Genomic DNA, 10317 nt, shown 5'->3' with positions numbered 1-10317 from the left:
ATAATTGAAGTAAAGTAAAAACAAACAAACAAACCCACAGAAACAAAAGAAACCGAAAATAAATCAAGGAAACAAATTATGCACAAACAGCTGCTCACCACCCTCTGATCAATGCCCAGCTCATCCCCCAGCAGCAATCAGTGACTCCTGCCCAATTCCTCTCAGTTCTGGAAATCACTCTGTGGAATGGAATATTCCTCTGGCCAGTTCAGGTCCTGCCTATCCTGGCTGTGCTCCCTCTCAGCTTCTTGTGCAGCTCCTCACTTGCAGAGCATGGAAAAACCAAAAACTCTTTGACTTGGAGTCAGCACTACTCATCACCAACTAAAACATCAGAACACTATCAATATTTTTCTCATGCTGAATCCAAAATGCAGTACTGTACCAGTTTCTGTGAAGAAAATGAACTATCCCAGCCAAAACCAGGACAAATTCTGACCAGCTCTGCATACATGCAAGCAGCTTTTCCTTTGCACTATGGCTGTCTAGAAGGCTCTTGGACATCCAAGCTTTTACTCTTCTCATTATGCATCCAAATTTCCCATCCCCTCTTTATCCAGGTGCCACAATCACTTAAAGACAAACAGTTCTTAAAACTTCCAGGTAAGCAAAGCTACCTCAATCATTCTCATTCAAGAAGTTGTTCCTTTCAATGAGAAGAATAATTCATTCAGGTGAATCTTCAGAATAAAGTATGTGTTATCCCTGTAGCTCTTTTCTGCTTTGATCTCCTTCCACACAGTCCAAAAGAAAGCCATGATCCTGAACATCTGAGTCACTGACCCCACTACCAGTGTTTTCATTCAGGCTCTTCCCGCCCTTCTGGCACTTTGATTCTGCCTGCACAAATCCACCTGCAGTATCAGAACATTTGGTCTCAAAACCTCTCAGAAAGGAACCATGTGTAAGATTGCTTTGCAGTGTGCTTGGCATCTGTGTGTGTTTTACACTGACTGTAGACATTAAACAGTAGAATGTTATAATTTTACTTATTCATCCAATCCTGAGATGGCCTGAACAAGCTACATATTATTAAACAAAGAAGCAGCCTAAATATCCCAGGTTCTCCATTTCCGACTATGCTGAGTTGGAACAAGTTCTTAGGAGATGCAGAAAAGGTTGTCCAGCACTTTACTTTAATAAATGATTTGCCAACTTTAGTTTCAGCTACTATGCTGCTAGAAAAACTGCAGTTTCCTCATCCTAATCAGGAACAGAAATTAGAAAAATTCTTCAGAGTTCCTAAAATTATTACAAACAAGAAAACTTCCCTTCTGAATTCTAAAGATGTAATGCACTCCTGTAAGCTTCAAGATCTCTGTGTACCAAGCTTTCAAAGTACTCAACATACCAATTTTTAACACTCAGCCTTTGGCAGCCAAGAGTCTCTCCCCACCTGTGGACATAAGGGGATGCTTAAGTAACAGTAAAACAGGGTGAGTATATATTAAACTTTCCCTTAATACCCTTATTCTTCAAGTATTTTCAAATTAAGTGAGTTTCTGAGCTAGATATCTGTATCTAGTAGTCCTCAATGGATTTTTCTTTTATGTCCTAGTCCAGGTTCTCACTAAGAAATGCAGATTTCAACATGAGTTGGAAACAAGAACCATAGTATAGCTTAGTTTGGAACCTCCCTGCCACAGGAAGAGACATGGGCAGGTCCCTCAAAGTCTCATCCAACCTGGGCAGGAACATTTCCAAGGATGGGGCATCCACAGCTCCTCCAAGAGGAGCTCTGCCCTCTGTATCTGTGTATGTCCTGTTCCTCTGTATCTGCCCTGCATTTTGAAGACTCTGGAGGTTTGGTTCCCTCATCCCCAGATGTGTAGATGGGAACTGGAATGTACTCCAGTGCCTCACCACCCACAGAGTAAAGAATTTCTTCCTCATATCTAATCCAAACCTCCTCTCTGCTAGTTTAAAGCCATTCCCCCTTGTCCTGTCACTACCTGACCTTGTAAATAGTCCCCTCTCTTGCTCTCTTGTGGGCTTCTTTGGATAATGGAAGGTGCCTTAAGGTCTCCCCAGAGTCTTCCCTTTTCCAGGCTGAACAACCTCAACTCTCTCAGCCTATTGCCTCTTTCTCCTTGCTCTGAATCTGAATCCTGCTAGTTCCACTTAACATGTTCTTGTTTCGGAAGACAGGACAAACATTCAACGGCTACTGACCTTCTGTATGCCATACTTGGCTTTGCAGATTTGTGCCACATCCTCCTTAAGTTATTAATTTTCAAGGTGGAAGGTAAAAATCAACCAAATTCCTTCCAGAGAAACCTTTGAAAGTAGGGTATCTCTGTAATTATGAAATATGACAACAATAACAGCAGCAATGATGGTAATTTTCGTCTACTGCTGAATGAAAATAAGGTCACTCATAGTCTCATGCTTCTGTAGAATTTGGATAGCAAAAAGAATCATGAAAATAAGGAACCATTAGCATTACCATTAAAAGAGATCTCTCTTCATACTGCTTATCAAAGTCCTGTCAGACTTTATTTTTTAACCCATCATAAAAATTATTTACAACACACATTTCGGGAATGACCTGGAAGAAACTAGAGAATGGAAGAAGCCAACGCCCACACACTGCTGTACATAATGAAGGAGTTACTAAGCTCTAAGGCTGTGGGGAGAAAATATAACATTTGTACTTAAAAGCTGAGGTTGATATTGGGCAAATGACATTTAAAGGCAGCATCCCTAGCCTGAAATGCAATAGGTGGCTGTGAGGGGGCCTTTGAGGTTCTTTCCAAGAGAATCTGGTGACAGCCTTGACTGTGAAGCTTGTGAAGCTTGTTTCTCTAAATTGGGAATCATGGACCAAATGATAGCAAATCTAAATGGAAACCATGTGTTTGGCTTCTGCCACAGATAAATTCAGCCACAAAAAGAAGAACAAAATAAGCACTGCCGACAGACCTACTTGTGGAAGGTGGTTTGTTCCTCATTCCTTGCTCATTTTATTTGTGTCTCCCTCTCACACCTAGAAGAAGATGGGGTTTCTTGGGATAGGCTGAAAGGTGGAATGGCTGGGAAATCTTTAGGTCTGCTTCAACCCAGGGAGCAGAAGCCTAGACTAGCAAGACTTCAGTCTGGGGGAAAGCTTTATCAATGTCCCTGGCAGAGTACAGAGGTGAAAATTGCTGGATTTTTAATCACAGATTTTATTCTTCATTACACTCCTGAAACTGTCCTGGGGAGAAGTTCTGCACTGGAGTTTGGCCTGGGAATGTATTTTTCATGCTCTCCTAAATTTCACTTGAATATATTGGTGGGTCAATCTGAAATTATGAGCCTGTGAGATTATTTAATTCCTAGGCTGGAATGTCAAATTTTTGTTATATTTTTCCCTATTTTAAGATGGTTGTTCAGTTTTTCAATTAAAAATCACCATTCTCTGCACTTAATACCCAGCATAAAAACCTTTTTGCATACTTCAGTCAGTGTCTTCTCTATCACCTGGATAAAGGTTCCTGAAATATTTCACATACCTCACTTTTTAAAAAAATGTATAGTTCTGTTATGTTTCTCATAAATGTACGTAAATGTACTTTTGTTTATGTTTATATTTACATATGACCTTTTCCAGGTAGCACAGCTCATTGCAAAGAACATGGCGATGAGAAAGCCACTCATTGATTTCATCACTAAATTGCATTGAGTCCTACTGCAAAAGCTTCATTTTCTGTATCAGCAGCATTTCTAGACTGAAACTGATAACAAACTTATGCCTGTGTCAAGCTGTCTGCAGAACAGCCAAATAAAGCAATTGCAGTTAACGTATAAAACATGTCAGCCTTAAAAAATCCCATTGTATTGAAACTGTTTATGACTTTGAACTCAGTCATCTTAGAGTCCTTTTATTTCCTTACAGCTCACCACAGATACTGTGAGATAACTCAGAGTCTGTCCATGCCCTTACTAAGGAATTGGCTCAAGGTTGAGAGCGAAGGCAGATACCCAAAGTTCACTAACACTAGCACTGTTGGAATCTAGGTTCAGAGAGTTTAATCTCACCTTTATCTTATTGCATAAACCATCCAGGGATGCTTTGCTTGCTTTACCCAGAGACTTTACTTTTTCATTCTGCACTTTCCATTTTGGACACAATGTAGCCTTAAAACATTGGCTTTTACTCACTTTGATGTACAATTTTCTCATTGACAACTAATCCTCAGATTATCTTCTGAAGTTTTTTTGAAGAGCAACCAAAATTCTGACTAAAATTTAGAGGAAGACATTGCTAAATAAACTTTCACAGTCTCTTCCCTTTCCGTTTTAAACTCTTTGTATTAGAGCTCCTCTGAACATAACACAAATCTGGTTACCTTTGCAGTGGCTGCTCAGAAAAGCTTTGGAAAATTTTGGTGAGGACTATTTACCACACTGTTAAACTAAAAAAGATCTTCAGATAAATCTGTATTCAATCTTAGGCATTTGATAAACACTTAAAAATACTTTGAGAGTGTCCTTTTTATTCCATTTGAGAGGAGTACATCCAGCAAAGCCATAAAATCTAAATATTTTATTACAGTAGGCTCTGTTTACCTGCATGCCAATACATTAACACTTCAGATTTATGGAAATAAGTGCATAAAACAAACATTCCTTCATTTATGCATAATGTTTAGGAGTTGGATGTCACAGTGCACTACAGAGGCAACGTAAATCCTGAGGATGAGGATGCACTGTGTCACAGAACTGTCTTTTGGCAAACTCTGGTGCTGTGCATTCTACAATCATCTGAATGAATGCAGCCAGGGGATGAATTGGTGTGAAGGGTTTACTGAAAGGTTGATGCTTTCAGGGAAAATAAAATCAACCTGTTGGAAATTCACTCAAAAGAGAGGAAGCACAGAATAATGTTGATTTTGAGGAAAGGATTTTAGGCTTTTCAGGTGTGAAAAGCAGAGTAAGTGAGAGGGTTGTTGTTACAGATGTTACACTCAAGATTTCTTCCTTCTAATTCCTTAAAAAGGTCTCTGAGTCATCATGACCTGGCAAAATCTGTCACACTTTCAGCAGTGTATTTGAGAAAGAGAGCTATTTCAACCAGGGAACTAATTTTTCTCTTTTAAATGGGGTTAAATTAAGCCATCATTAAATTCTTCAGGCTGACAACCTAAGAAACTGAAATATTTTGTTCTGGAACTTTAATTCCCAGGCCATTTTTGCCACCTGCAGGATGCATTTTTGCAATTGTTGAATCAGAGAGCACAGCTACAAATACAATTGTTTTTTGATACCTGCACATTTTAGCGCACCAGGTCTCCACTGGGAAGGTCTGTGACATTAAGATACAGATTAAGCAGCCGTTTATTAACTTATTTTGTTCTACAATGTTTTCACTTCCCCTGGGATCAGCATGTTTGCACCAACAGACGTGACTATTTAGTCTAGAATATTACAGCAACAAAGTCTTCCCAAATCACCCAGACAGTAAAGGTGAGCCCCTCTCTTCATTCACACGTCTGCCCCCAAATGTCTCCTACATACAAAGCCTGGAAAAAAAATTTACCTTGCAGCAAGCCTCAGAATAAATAGCTCACTTTGCATAGGTCCATAAGGAGAAAGAAGGTGTGTTTTCCATTTATGTGACTGCTAGCTTACTTTCCAGCTCTTATCTGAGAGGCAGGCTGCTAGTGCACACTGAAAAAGGAGAACCAAGATCCAGCAGTGATGCCACACCAAATTGCACCAAATTGCTAAATTGCACAAACAGGGACATTAAAAGCAAAAGGCACTTGGCTGCTAATATAGAACAGGTTTTATTTAATGAGCTGTGCAAAGACCATGAGGTCTCTCATGAGAAGATGAGAGCTGTTTCTCCCAGTCTGAGATATTTCATGGGTGGTTCAGTGTCAAGTGGGTTGGGCTGGGTGACATCTTTATTTCCTACTTCCCTCCCCACCTCCCTGTACAGATCACAAGACAACAGGACAAATGTTTACTCCAGGTTAAACCTTTATTTATTTTCTCAAGACAAACAAGAGAGAATTACTATGATCAGACGAATGTGGTGCTTTTCAAACTGTGGTTCCTCTAACAGTTTAAAACTCTCTATAAATGAGCAGAAGAGACAATTGCACTGACCTACATGGACAACAGTAATTGGGTCTCTGCGTGCAGTAAAACAGGCTTCTGTATTTTTATGACTGATTGTAAGGTGCATGGCCAGTATTAAAATCATCTGGTATTTATTATGAGAGCATGTTTTTATTTTCATCTGTTTGCTATTCAGCCATGTTCTTCATCTTTGTGCCAAAACTTTCTGTGCAAGATACAAAACCTCAAAAGTGTCAGAAAGCCCTAGCTGAATGTGCTCTGTCATTTCCAACAGCAACAGCAAGAAAAGTCTCCCGTGAATTTCAATTTCTGGGAAAATTTCTTAGGGAAGCTTTAGTGTTTCTGTGTTTTAACAAGTATTTCATGGATTTTAAGCCAGAGCACTAACTAGTCTGTGATACCTTTTTCTGATGGCCCAGCTGGCTCAAACTCTTCTGCACAGCACTTCCTTCAGAGAGTACAGAAATACCTGTAATGGCTGGTCTGGGCTAGCACCAAAAGAAAGAACAGGGGCACGTCCTCCCTGTTCTCTTGCTGACGTCTCCTCTTAGTCCTGACTTGGTGTGGGGAGCTGCTTTTGTCTGAATCAAGTGCAAGGATAGACCTAGAGGACAGAGAGACCTGAATTCAACCTGGTGGGAAAAGAGAGGTGTTTACAGCTGGACAGCTGTAACTTGAACAACTGAGAAAGAGAAGCAAAGGGGAATGGCAGCAGATGAAGACTTAGAGAGTAGGACAAAGCAAAAGGGTAGCAAAACCCAGAAAAATGAAGGGTGAGGAATTGAAGAGTTAGGGGTGAGAAGCAAAATAAACCTAGCAAATGGATGATGAAGGAAAATGGCTCTGTCTGGGTAAGCAGGGAAGGTAACTTGGAAGGTCTCAATTATACTCACTCAACAAGAATATTCATACTAAGATGAGAACTTGGGGAGCAGATCTTGCAATGAGTTAAATGAGGAGTACAGCTGCAGAACAAGGCAAAAATGGAGAGCTGAGTTGGCACCTGTAAACACCTCCCTCAGAGTCCACTGGGCTTGTTATAGACACATCTCACTTTCCCCTGCTGTCAGCAGCATCCAGAAAAAGCCCACCAGCTAATTGTTCCATCCCTGATGGTTGGCCTTGCAACAGAGCAATGAGATGAGCTGCTGCCTGTGGTGGTGAATTGTGGCACTAATACACACAGAAGAATTTGCTTCAGTGCATTCAGATGCCACCATTGCCCAGCACACACAGTTCAGCACTAGAGGATGGACCTGCTCTCTAAATTTTTTGCTTTGGTTTTTTCAAAGTGATGCAAACAAGAGAGGAGAGGGTGGTTTAAATCCATTCCCTGCCTGGGGAAGAGAGATGTGAAGACAATTGTCCCCTTTCCCTAGAAAGTTTAAGATGTAGACAGCTACTCTACAAACCTTTGCCTTCCAGCAAACCATCACTGATATCAGGAGACTGCCCAGCTGTCTCCAAAGGTGTTGCCTATGGAAAGCTGGACAGCACCAGCAGCACCCAGAGACCATGTCCATCTGTTTGAATTTCTGCTAGTGGTGCTGACACACTAGAAAATTCACCTTGCCTTACAGCTCCAGGAAAGAGCATATTTTCTTCATATGCAGGATGACAAGGGGCAGAGGGATGGAATTCCTCTTTTTTCATGTTTTTTAATATATTGTTGAAATATTTGTAAAACATGCAATTATACTTTTCAGACTACAGCTATCTGTTCTTTCTTTTGAAAGAAATGTAATAAAATCCCACTCAGATTGAATATAAAGAGGATTAGAGGAAATAAATGTGGAATTTTACCTAACTGGGAATTGCAAAATGAAGTCCACAAGAAAAGAGCGTCTCCTCTACTGTATAAAGCAGCATTATCTTGCCTGAAGGCACTACTGGAAGCAGAGAAGTTTCACTGTACCAGAAATAAAAAGGCAAAACCACCAGCAAATCTACACACTATATTTATATATATATTCATCCCTGGCTCATGCAACTTAAATTCAGTTGGAAACAAAGTTGAGTTACCAGGTCTTTGGACATTGGTCTATTGGAGGGAGAGGGATGGATGTGTTGTCCCAGAAAGTTATTAGGAGCAGGATCCTGGAAATTCAGTGAGATCTTCATTAGCTCACACAGTTGCCATTAATTTAACTTAATTCCTTTGTAAGTGCTGATGTGTTCCTTCTCCCTGACTTCACTTAGAAGCACAATTTCAGAAGCTGCCTTCCAATAAGTCATCATAAATAGAGACTTTGTCACAAATTGCTGACAGTTTTCAGCACAAAAGCCGATCAAATCCCCCAGAAAATTACATATCACTAGAAATTTAGAGTAAGAGAAGGTTCAGTTTTAAACAGGTGGGCATATAAACAAGTAGGCACCAAAATCAGTTATGCAACTGGCTTTAATGTTAAGCTGCAAAAAAGTTAAAGCTTTAATATGATATGGAGGTACCTCAGAAATATTTTCCAATTTAAAAGTGCATCAGAAAACACATCAATGACTATAACACAAACTAACAATTTTTTAATTTCTAATTCCAAAGTCCTGCCCAGCCTGAAAGTCAAACATAAGACTTACCTTGCCTCACCTAGAGCAGTATGTAACAGCAGCTGCTTTTTCAGCCAGGCTCTCAGCTTCCCCCCCCCTGCACATCCATTTAATACTTTGCCAATATTTGGCTCCTATTCCAACTGAAATATTTCTAGTTTTAAGAAATACAATTGTATGTGTATATAAAAACATTCCGAGAGAGAAAAAAGCTCACAGGTATCTTACATCAAATAAAGTCAGAGAGTTTCTCCATGAATAAAAAAATCAGTCCCCGTCTCTCCTCCCAAATGTAGAAATTTTAAAATCCTATGCTAAGAAAAATAAACTGAAAGGCCAAAACTCAATGCCCTGAAGAGAAACTCCTGCAAAATATTTCTATGCCCGTTTCTCCTCTGCATGCTCTCCCAAGCACAGGTTAACAAACATCAGTAAAGAATCCTCGACACTGTAGTCATAGGTCTTTTCAGTCAGTATCCAAATATTTTCACAACATATTCCCAAAACAAGAAAGGGTGAGACTCTCCTTTTGCTGTTACCTATTCTTTTGTCTCCTGCAAACAGTGAACACTGCTCTAAAGACAAACAGGTCTCTGATAAAAATTACAGCAGAACTACTAAAATATTGAGAGGCAGAGGTTGGGGATGAATGGTATTTCAGGATTAAATATTTTATAACAAGTATCTCCTTAGGGTGGTAGCACGATTTGTCCTGTGTTTGGCCAGCCAGTGGATTAGGGAAGAAATTTCCCTTGCAGATTACTGTATGCTTTGGAAAGACAACACTTAAACTGCTTGCCCTTTACTTACTGATAAACCCCTGTGGCGAGAGCTAGAAACACGCACAGGCTCAGGCATAAAATCCATCACCCTTGCTAACAAGAGTGAAGAAAACTACAATTTCCTCACCCATCCCAGAGAAGCAGTAAACAGTCCCTACAACCAAGCAGAACTGCCAGGGGCAGAGCAGCCGCCTGAGGTTCTTTACCTGTTTCGGTGTCTCCGGGGGCTGCGTGACAATAGCAGCACTCCATGAAGATAACGTAGTTCAACAGGTTGAAGCCCAGACCCGAAACCCCAATAATGAGGACGAGCAGCGCTTTCTCAGTCTTCTGAGGGTTGATGAACCTCTTGACGGCCTCCACGAAGATGCTGAACATGAGCGCGGTGGCGAAGACGGAGTTGCCGAAAGCCCCCAGCACGTCTGCCCGGCTGAAGCCGAAGGTGCTGGCCTTGTGCCACTTGACGCGGCTGAACCGGACGCCAACCAGCCCGATGATCATGGAGACCAAGTGGGAGAGGACAGCAAAGGCATCTGAGGCCAAGGAGAGAGAATTGCCCACGTAGGCCACCGAGATCTCAACGGCGAAGACGGCGAGGCTCACCACGCACATGAGGATGAGGCGGCTGCTGCGGCCCGAGTAGCGGCCCATGCCTGCGGCTCCCTGCCCTCGCTCCTGGAATCTGCGGGGACGGCGCCGAGCGGGAGCAGCTCCCTGCCCGCGCTCCTGCCCTTCAGCTGCCACTGCTGCTCACGCCTGGGAGCCACTTTTATAGGAAGCAGTAAAACAATAAATCAGTTTAAAGGGCAGTTCGGCAAGATTTGTTATGTGAAGACACACTGAGGGCTCCAGTCCTGCAGGTGTCCCACCCTCAGGAGGCATTTTTTCCTACAAAACCAAAAATAAACCTAGGAAGGCT

General features: G+C 41.4%; 1 pseudogene; it reads right to left on the bottom strand.

Annotated features, from left to right (window-relative positions):
- Positions 1–9436: 9436 nt before the first annotated feature.
- LOC144246031 (calcium/manganese antiporter SLC30A10 pseudogene) lies at positions 9437–10071 on the bottom strand (annotated as a pseudogene).
- Positions 10072–10317: the final 246 nt, after the last annotated feature.

The sequence above is a fragment of the Lonchura striata genome, chromosome 3 (assembly GCF_046129695.1).
Source record: "Lonchura striata isolate bLonStr1 chromosome 3, bLonStr1.mat, whole genome shotgun sequence".
In the NCBI taxonomy this organism is placed as follows: domain Eukaryota; kingdom Metazoa; phylum Chordata; class Aves; order Passeriformes; family Estrildidae; genus Lonchura; species Lonchura striata.
This window is presented reverse-complemented; position numbering and strand designations above follow the sequence as displayed.